The sequence below is a fragment of the Choloepus didactylus genome, chromosome 1 (assembly GCF_015220235.1).
Source record: "Choloepus didactylus isolate mChoDid1 chromosome 1, mChoDid1.pri, whole genome shotgun sequence".
Lineage (NCBI taxonomy): Eukaryota > Metazoa > Chordata > Mammalia > Pilosa > Megalonychidae > Choloepus > Choloepus didactylus.
In genome coordinates, this window is record NC_051307.1 from 197367107 (window position 1) to 197376369 (window position 9263).

The following is a 9263-nucleotide window of genomic DNA, read 5'->3' on the forward strand; positions in this document are numbered from 1 at the left end:
AGCTCACTATCTCCACAGAAGGTCCCCATCGACCCAGTCATCCAAGCCCCAAACCTGTGGGGATCACAGTGCCTCAGTCTTTGTCACTTGAGATCTAAATAATCACCAGAACTCCATGATTTTACCTCTGTGGTGGCTAATATGTCAACTTAGGTTATGGTGTCCAGTTGTTTGGTCAAGCAAGCACTGGCCTGATTGTTACTGTGAGGGTATTTTGTAGATGGATTTAAATTATTAATCAGTTGATTGCATCTATGGTTAATTACATCTATGGGTGATTACAACTACAATCATCAAAGTAGAGTGCCTTCAGCAAGGAGTGGCGTCTCCTCATCCAATCAGTTGAAGGCCTTAAAGTGAGAACTGAGGATTTCAGCAATGAGAAAGAATAATTCCTACCTCTACTTCAGCCACCCAGATTTTCCTGAGGAATTCAATGTCACTATCATTGGAATCTCCAACTTGCAGCATCTCCTGGGGAATTCAACTGCACGTTCATTGAATTTCCAACTTGTGGCCTGCCCTATGGCATTTGGGCTTGGTAATCCCCAACACCATGTGAGCCAATTCCTGTAATAAATCTCTTTATATTTACATATACAGATCTTGTCAGCTCTCTTTCTCTGGAAAACCCTGACTAATACAACCTCCCAATTAACTCTCTGCTCTGTCCCCTCCTCTCTAGTTTCACTGCTGCTGGGCCTAAGTCTCTTGCTTGAACCAATCCAACAAGCATCCTTCCTGGTCCCCCTACCTTCTCCCATGTCTCTTCCACCCACCCTAAACCATAACCTTTAGTGCATCACCACTAGTTGTACAGCAGAGAAAGGCTGGTTCAAGCTTTGGTTAGAGTTGACCCATGGAATATGATCTGAGGGCTGTCAACTGCTCCCTTCTTCCCACACATGTAACACACATGGCATACACATCTCTGCTTCATCTGAAAATATTTTCTCCGTAGTGTGTCCCTGAAGCCTTAAATCTCCAGGTGATAACTGCACCTGCCCCATCCTGCCCTACCTAATTGATTTTGGCATCAATTTCTTTTCTTTTTAAAAATTTTTGTTGTGGTTATATATATATATCATCAAATTTTCCATTCTAACCATTTTTTAGTAAATAGTCCAATGGCATTAATTGAGAATTCTTCCTTTGATTTTGACTGTGCTAAGAGAAAATGCAGATCTTGATAAAAGCAAAGAAAACTAACAATGTTTAATCTCTTAATATGTGCTGGGCAATGACCCAGAAACCCCTTATTATATGCTGGGCAACAATCCAGAAGTTATCTCATTTAGAATTCATTATAACATGAAAGGGAGGTATTACAGAGAGGATAATTTTTCTGAGAACACTCAGTGATGGGGCCGGAATCCCAGTGCAGGTCTGTTGAGCTCCAAAGCTCACATGCCATCAGCTACACACTGAGTCCTTCCTGAATCTTAAAATTTTCTTAAGGTTCATAATGTGATTGCACAGCTGACTGGCATGGAGGTAAAGAAAAAGGAAGAAAGGTTCGTAAAAAGGAGTTGAGAGAGAAGTGTATTGGTGTGTGCGTGTGATTGGTTGGGGTTGGGGGGGGAGTAATCCTGTAAAAACACATTTTACTTTTTCTTCAGAGTTTCCTAGGGATATTTCTGAGGCCCTCTCTGCTTTTCATTGATGACTCATTTAAGAGCATGGTTTATCAATCTTTCAAGTTAAAATTCATGGCACAACCTACAAAACTAACCATTTTTTCCCACTAGAATGCACTGTTGTTTCATGCAATGTGAGAAGACAGTTGGGAGAAACATCTCAAAGAATAATCCAAACTTCAGGTGAAGAAACTGAGGCAGAGGGACATTAAGTGACCAGCCAAGAACATGCAGCACGTTAGAGAATGAACTAAGAATTTCACTTTTGTTACTAGAAATTTGTTTTATGCGAATTCAAGTTGACCATCTCTCTACCTAGCCATTTAGTACTGAGTGCCTACCACGTGCCGAACAGTCAGCCAGGACTCTGCTCTCAAAGCACGCACTACCTGGCAGGACACGGGCATCTTAAGGAACCCCAGGACAAAGGGCTTGGGCTGGATTTGTCCCTCAGAGCACCTCTCCTGTTTTGCAATGTAGAGAAAAGAATTGGGCAATACTAGTAGGAAAATGTGTTTTAGATGAAGAAATGCAAACCAAACAGCTGGGTCAAAGTTAAGTTGGGAGATTAGGATTTCCTCCAGTTAATTACGAAGTTTAACCAGGAAACCTGAAACCAGGTCTAAGTTATTAATGTCAATGACACTAGGTCAGGAAGAAACCCTAGATTTGGATCCCAGCTCTATCATTTTCTAGTCCTGTGGCACATGCTCTGAACTGTGGTCTCTTCATCTGCACAATTTGAAATAGGAGAATGGAGCAACAGAACCAAGATCACAGACAGAAGCTGAAGGCAAATTTCATACCCTCTCACGTTAGCCATGGTTGGCTTGTCTACGGTCACCATATGCTCTTCAAATCACACGTGGATTATTCTAAGGTTTGGAGAAGGGAACAGACAAGGGCCTGAAATCCGTATCTTAAAGCTACCATCCACCCTGCTTCCACCAGTCAATTCAACTTTCTGGGGGTGACGAGAGGATGTGCGCTGGGAGGTGAAGAGCAGAAGGCCATTCACTGGGAACCACTGTAGCCCAGCTTTATCCTCTGATTAATTGCAGGGCAAGGATTACTCTCTCTCAGGCCATTTCCCCATCTATAAAGTGAGCATAATGCCTCACAATGATGTTATGAAGACTGAATGTGTAAAGCCCCTAGCCCACTGCTTGGCACACTGTTATGAAGATCACAAGATAATGTTACTGTATGAAAAAGCAATGGAAATGAGACTACCTGCGATGGTTAAGTTCATGTGTCAACTTGGTCAGGTTTTGGTGTCCAATTGTTTGATCAAGCTAGCACTGGTCTGTTATTGTGAGGACATTTCTTGGATTTAAATCATCAGTAAGTTGATTGCATCTATGGCTGATTACATCTACAATCAACTGAGGAGATTGCCGTCAACAGTGCGAGAAGTCTCTTCCAATCCTTTTAAAGTTGAAGGCTTTAAAAGAAGTGATGATTTCAGCAGTTAGAAGAGAGAATTTCCATCTTTACTTCAGCCAGCCAGCTTCTCCTGGGGAATTCATCAAAAACCTTCATCGGTGTTTCAGTTTGCTAAAGCTAAAGCTCCAGAAATGCAGTACACTAGAAATGGGTTGGCTTTAACAATGGAGTTTTATTAGCTTACAATGTACAGTTCTTAGGCCATGAAAATGTCCAACTCAAGGCATCAGCAGGATGGTACCTGGACTCTGAAGACAGGCTGCTGGTATCTGGGACACCTCTGTCATATGGGAAGGTACTTGGCTGATGTCTACTGTCCTTCACTCCTGGGTTTCCTTGCTTTCAGCTTCTGGTTCCAGTGGTTTCCTCTCTGAGCTTCTGTGGATCCTCTCTTAGCTCCTCCAGGGCTTTTCTCTCAACTCTCTCTGGGCCTTTTCTGTGTTTTATCCTCTCATAAAGGACTCCAGTGAAAGTACTGAGACCCACCTTGAATTAGCTGGGTCATATCTCAACCGAAATAACCTAACCAAAAGGTCCTACCCACAGGAATGGATTGAAAGAACATGGCCTTTTCTGGGATACATAATAGCTCCAAACTACCACAACTGGGCTTCCCAGCTTGCAGCCTGCCCTATGGAATTTGGACTTGTGCATCCCCCCAGTTGTGAGACAATTCTTATAAAAATCTCACATTATTTACAGACATCTCTTGTCAGTTCTGATTCCCTAGACAACCTTGACTAATACAGTACTACACTTAAAAGATCATGCCATAACTTTTACTTATGTAGGTAAAAACCACAGTGTACTTAGCTGAGAACCATTTTCTTACTGTACTGGAAAGACAATTCTCTTGGGAAGATAGCCAGGCCATGCAGTTGGCTTTGAACTAATACTGCTCAGGCCATACTTAAGGTTACCTCAGTGGTTCCCAACCTGGCCAGGCATTAGAAACATTTAGGGTACTTTAAAAATGTTCAGGCTGTACTGAATCTCTGGGAAGTGGGGCTGGGCATTGGTAGTGTTTAGAGATCTCCAGTTGAACACAATGTATAATGGTAGAAAACAAGCTGGCTTAGGTGAAGCCAATTGCCTACCAGCTCAGGATTTTGGAAGACACCTATTAGCCACAGAATAGCTCCTCTGGATGGTCTGCCTCAGTCTTAAGTTCTAACCACTGAGCAGTAGTACTATGCACAATACTCAGGACTGGCTGAAATCAGACTGGTTGTTGTTTAATATAACTTGAGAAACATGGTACAAGAAGTTAATATCAGTAGGAAGTAGGTACCTGTATCAGTTAATACTAGGTTTGATTGCATATAATGGGAAATCTAAAATAGGGGTTTAAACAAGAGAGAAATCTATAGACAGATAATCTAATGCTGGGATAACATCTCCATGGTCACAGGGGATCAAACTCCCTTTTATCTTTCTGTGCTACTATCCTATGGAGGGGCTTCCATCTTTGATGTTATCTTATGGTCTGCAATGGCTGCTGGAGCTCCAGCCATTATATCCACATTCCAGACATCAAGTAAGAGTAAAAGGAGAATGTGCAAGAAAGGTCTTGTCAGCTTCCTTAAGGAGCCTTCCCTTTTCCTTATATCTTATAGGTCAGAACTTGGTCAAATGCCTAGCTGCAAGGAAGGCTAAGTGCAACCTTTTAGATTGGTACCTTGGCATCTCAAATACAATTAAACTTCTTTAAGGGAAAAAAGGGGTAAATGGCCACTGGGTAGGGAACTAGCAGTTTATGCCATGGAGCCATTGCAGACCCAAAGCCTGAACATAGGAGAGAACTAGTAGTTAGTGGGCAGACAAATTAAAAGATCTTAAAGAAGTAATGATGACTTGTTCACCTGGTTCCCTAGAATCTGCTGCCATGAGTCTTTATGTAGGAGAAGCTTGTTTTTAACTGGGTAGCTGGGTCAAGCCCTAGATCCTTTTCAACAAATTCCTAGTCCCTAGGTCATGGTATTTGGCCTTTGTTTTGAATCAGTCCTCTCACAGGCTAGTTCTTTTTTAAGAGCCTGGACCTAGAAGGGTACTATGCCCCATGTGCCTTCCTGCCTGCTTATTCCTAGGTGATAGAATCATAGCTCACTGGCCCTGAATCAAAAGCCAAAGAGCAAACCTATGGCAGACCTGTGTTCAACTCTGTTACTCCCCTTGGGAATAAGTTGCACCCAGAATCAGTTATGATCCCAGAAGGAGACAGAAACTCCTCTATCTCCTAGATGTTGGTAGCATTCCACCCCAGTTTTGACAATCAAAAATGTTTCCAGACATTGCTGGATGTTCCCTGGGAGTCAAAATCAACCCCAGTTGAGACGATGAGAACCACTGAGATAGAGGGTATCTGAGAAGCCCCTCACAGAAAGGTATCATGCAAAAACAGTGCAGGCAGACCTTATTTGTTTGATGCTTCAAATTCCAATTCTGTCACTTAACATGACATATTTATTCATTCACTGTACACAGTTTAAATTACATTTATATAAGTTTTTCTCTTGTTCTCTTCTCCCTTTATCCTTCATAAGCATTTCTCTTGATAAATCTCTTGCATGTCTAATCCCGTCTTGGTCTCTGCTTCAGGAGGACCTGAACTGACTCAAATGACCAAAAATAAAGCGGTACTGACCCCTGCAGAAACCTATGACTGTAGTGGCCATGGAGGGTACCAAGTGGCCATGGAGGATGCCACTTAGATCACTTTAACAGAACCTGCTGCAGGGAGCAGAGCTGACTTGACAGCTTTGGCTGCCATCCCCAGGGATGCTGAGACCACCCTCTCCCTGGCTGCCTCAGGCAACAACCAAGCATAGGGGGGGCCCAAGTGCTGAACTCTTCTTCTAATGGGAAACTTTAGCTTGGGAATTCCCAGAAGCCTGGCAAGTTTTTCTCAGAATTATACTGAGGTCTGAGGTTCTTCCTACCCAGTTCCTTCTTTCCCTCACTTTTCACAGTTATCTGACCTATATCACAGACTGAAGGCTCTCCCTGCCTACTCTTGGCCTTTGAAGCTTTGAACCTTCACAGTTGTTTTCCCCAGTAATATTTTTTGTACTTCTAATTCCATCTTATTGTCCGCTTCTCAGAGGACCAGATGAGTAATGAATACCCTTTGCTAATAAAAATTATATGAAATACAGTATTTAGCAAAACTATATCCAAGGTAATTGAGTAATTATTTAAAATCAGGGCTATACCAGAAAACTGGAATGTACAATCACCCTATCCATGTTTTTCTCAGGCAGTTCTCCTAAGGATGGACTGCAAATCTGATTATCCTTATCCCAACAGGAAGAGATGAGACTGGTGTATAGAGTAGTCTGAAACTTGAGGATCAAGGCTTTGCATTTGTAGTGAAATAGAGTAGTCCCTGAGAGCTGGGAGTTGGCCTGGTGCTCACAGCTGGCTGCAATGTTCTCCTATTGAACATAGCCAACCTCACAAATCACCAACATCAGATGAGGTCACACAAAAACTAGAACATTCCATAATCATGTATGAGCACAGACAAAAACAAGGTCATTGGGTAAATCACAAAAAAATCACCAAACATCCCCCAGCTAACACAAGTGACTATTTCTTTACAAGTCACAGCTTTAGGCCTGCTGCATTCTTCCTCCTGCTATATAAAAATTAAGATAACTAATCACAGAATTGCCCCTGCTTCCCAACAGCATCCAAACTAGAGCAAACTCTGACCTCTTTGAGACTTCTCCCAAGTCACCTAACACAAGCCCAAACTCTTTTGTAAGTCCCTTCTAACACCCTCTCACTGAGATGCCCCATGTTTCCCCACAGTATACAGACTCCTTCATTGCAACAAGTCAACACAGCCAACTTTGTTTGACAACAGGTAAGTCCTTGGCAGTCTTTGGCTCCAGGGCACAGACAGTAGGTGGTCAGGTCCTATCCTGTTCCATGACTTGAACTCCTGAGTCTGTCGCCAAGGTGCTGGATTCATCCTACGAAAGGAAAAGATCAGAAATTAAAGACTACAGGACAATGAAGGGAAATTTCCCAAGAGAGGAGGAGAAAAAAAGATTTCAGTACAGACAGCTGAGGTATAGACCAATCTCCTGACTAGAGTTCCACTTCTGACTCTAGTTGCTCTGTGACTGTGAACAACTCATACAAATTTCTCCTCACATATAAAGTGGAAATACACTAAAACTTCTATAGGAATGCAAAATAAGTTTTAAATGAGTCAAGACTGGCTGAGCATAAAAAAAACACTTGTATGGATGGGAGAAACAGGCAGTTTTGAGGGAAAGACTGCAGGTACAGAGCATAAAAGGAGACAAATTGAGAGACAGTGAAAAACTGATCATTTCAAGGAAAGAGGAGTTAAGAACATCAGAGGGGAACAAAGCCCACGGAAATAGGAATTTAGGAGGTAGAGAAAAGGGGAGACCAAGTTCATTTCAACTGGGAGTTCTATGCCCTTGAAAGGTACCTGAACCTACAACCATCTCTCCAAGAGAAAAGAGAATTGAGGAGGTGTTGGGGACTGCAGCAGAGAAACGGTGGGGGGGAACCAGCAAGATCACACAGATGAGTGGTGAGGAAGTGGTCAGGAAGGATAGGAGAGGGACATCTACTCTTGGGAATGAAGTCTAGAAGCTGACCTTCTAAGAATGGGCTGGAAAGGGAGTCACAGATGGTCAAGTCTCACCCTTACCTTCCTTCCTGTGTCAGATGGAAGCAAGTAAGGTAGACTCTCTAGCTAGGAACCAGGCCCTCAGTCTCAGAGCAGTCTTTGGGATGCCATACTCTTCCCAGGACTCCACTTTGGGTTCTCTGCACAATCATCAAATTAGAAACACACAGGCCTTTCAAGGAGAAAAACAAAGGAACAAATAATGAGGGACTTTTCAGAGACTTAAGAGATCAAAGTTAACAGCTTAACTTTTAACCAGTGGGTGGAAGTAGTGTGCACCAGTTAGGAAAACTAATGCTTCTAGAAGGGACTAGACCTAAAGGAACTTTGAACTCAAAGAGAAAACAAAAAGCTGCCTGAGAAGTTTTCTACACTTCTTACTTGGACCAAGTTAGCTTGAGCAGCACGGAGGCTGCATTTGCTGAATAACCCTCGTGGTTCTAGGGCTTTAAGCCATGCTATCCTATCACACAATTTTTAGCTGGGCTCTTTTAACTGTGGGAGGTTGGGAGAGCCCCAGTGGGGCAAATGCATGCTCCAGAAGAAAAAGTGCCAAAACCATGACGAGAGGAGGTGCGGGAGCCGTCTGAAAGAACAAACTCCTTTTGCCCTCAGCGGTGAAAATATTGAGTAGAAACTCATTTGGCAATCCCTTGGAGAGTCTCAGGGATACACGGGGCTCATTCTCTAACCCGCTTTGTCCTAGTTTGGGTCTTAGCAGTTTTTTGACTCACATACTGGAAGCATCAAACCTGGTTTTAATGGGCATCTGCACTCTGCTTAGGGCCCAAGGATCCCCACTACCGAGCCGGTCACCAATCCCAGGAGATCTCCGAAGGCGGGCAATTCCCCACAAGGAGGCCTCCGTGAATTAGTGCTTGGGGGCCCCGCAAGGCCAAGCCCACGGTCTCCCCATCCCGGTGCTCTTCCGCCCTGTGGGCCTGGGGCCTGAGGGAGGCCGGGCGTGCGCACCCGAGCGCCGAGTGCGGGGCGGGGTCCCGGCGTCCGAGGGGGAAGGTCGGAGCTCGGGCCGCCGTCTCCGCTCCGGCCCAGCTGCCACCGGCCGCCGGACTCTTCTCTCACCGGTCCCCAAGCATATGCCCAGTCCTCTAGCTCCTTCGCGCTTACAAGACGACATAGCCCCAAGACCACCGACCCCAGAAAGCGCAGCCAGCCACGCTCCTATAGGCGGCCGCGCGGCCCCTCCCGCGAGTGTATCGCCGGCATCGCGAGACTAACGGGACCGCGAGACTAACGGCCGCGCCAGGCGCCCTCAGCGTCCGCCCGGCTCTCCAACCACCGCCCCCGAACCCCTCCCCCCACCACGTCCTCGCACGCTCCTCCTTTCCTTCTTCACCAACTTTCCTTTCCCAAGTCTCGTGGCTCTTTTTCACCCTCTATCCATCTCTGTTCTAGGCATTTTTTGGCCCACTGTCCACTCCCTGGCCCATTTTAAACAGTGCTTGGAAATGGGAAGCAAAGTGGAAAGAAGGGGCAGCTGGTGCGAA

At 44.7% G+C, this 9263-nt stretch overlaps 1 long non-coding RNA gene across 1 annotated transcript; it reads right to left on the reverse strand.

Annotated features, from left to right (window-relative positions):
• Window positions 1-3709: 3709 nt before the first annotated feature.
• Window positions 3710-8973, reverse strand: LOC119528455. The gene is made up of 3 exons (XR_005215732.1): window positions 8728-8973; window positions 7777-7927; window positions 3710-7060 (listed from the first exon to the last, which is right to left on the reverse strand). It is a non-coding gene; the product is annotated as an uncharacterized LOC119528455 (long non-coding RNA).
• Window positions 8974-9263: the final 290 nt, after the last annotated feature.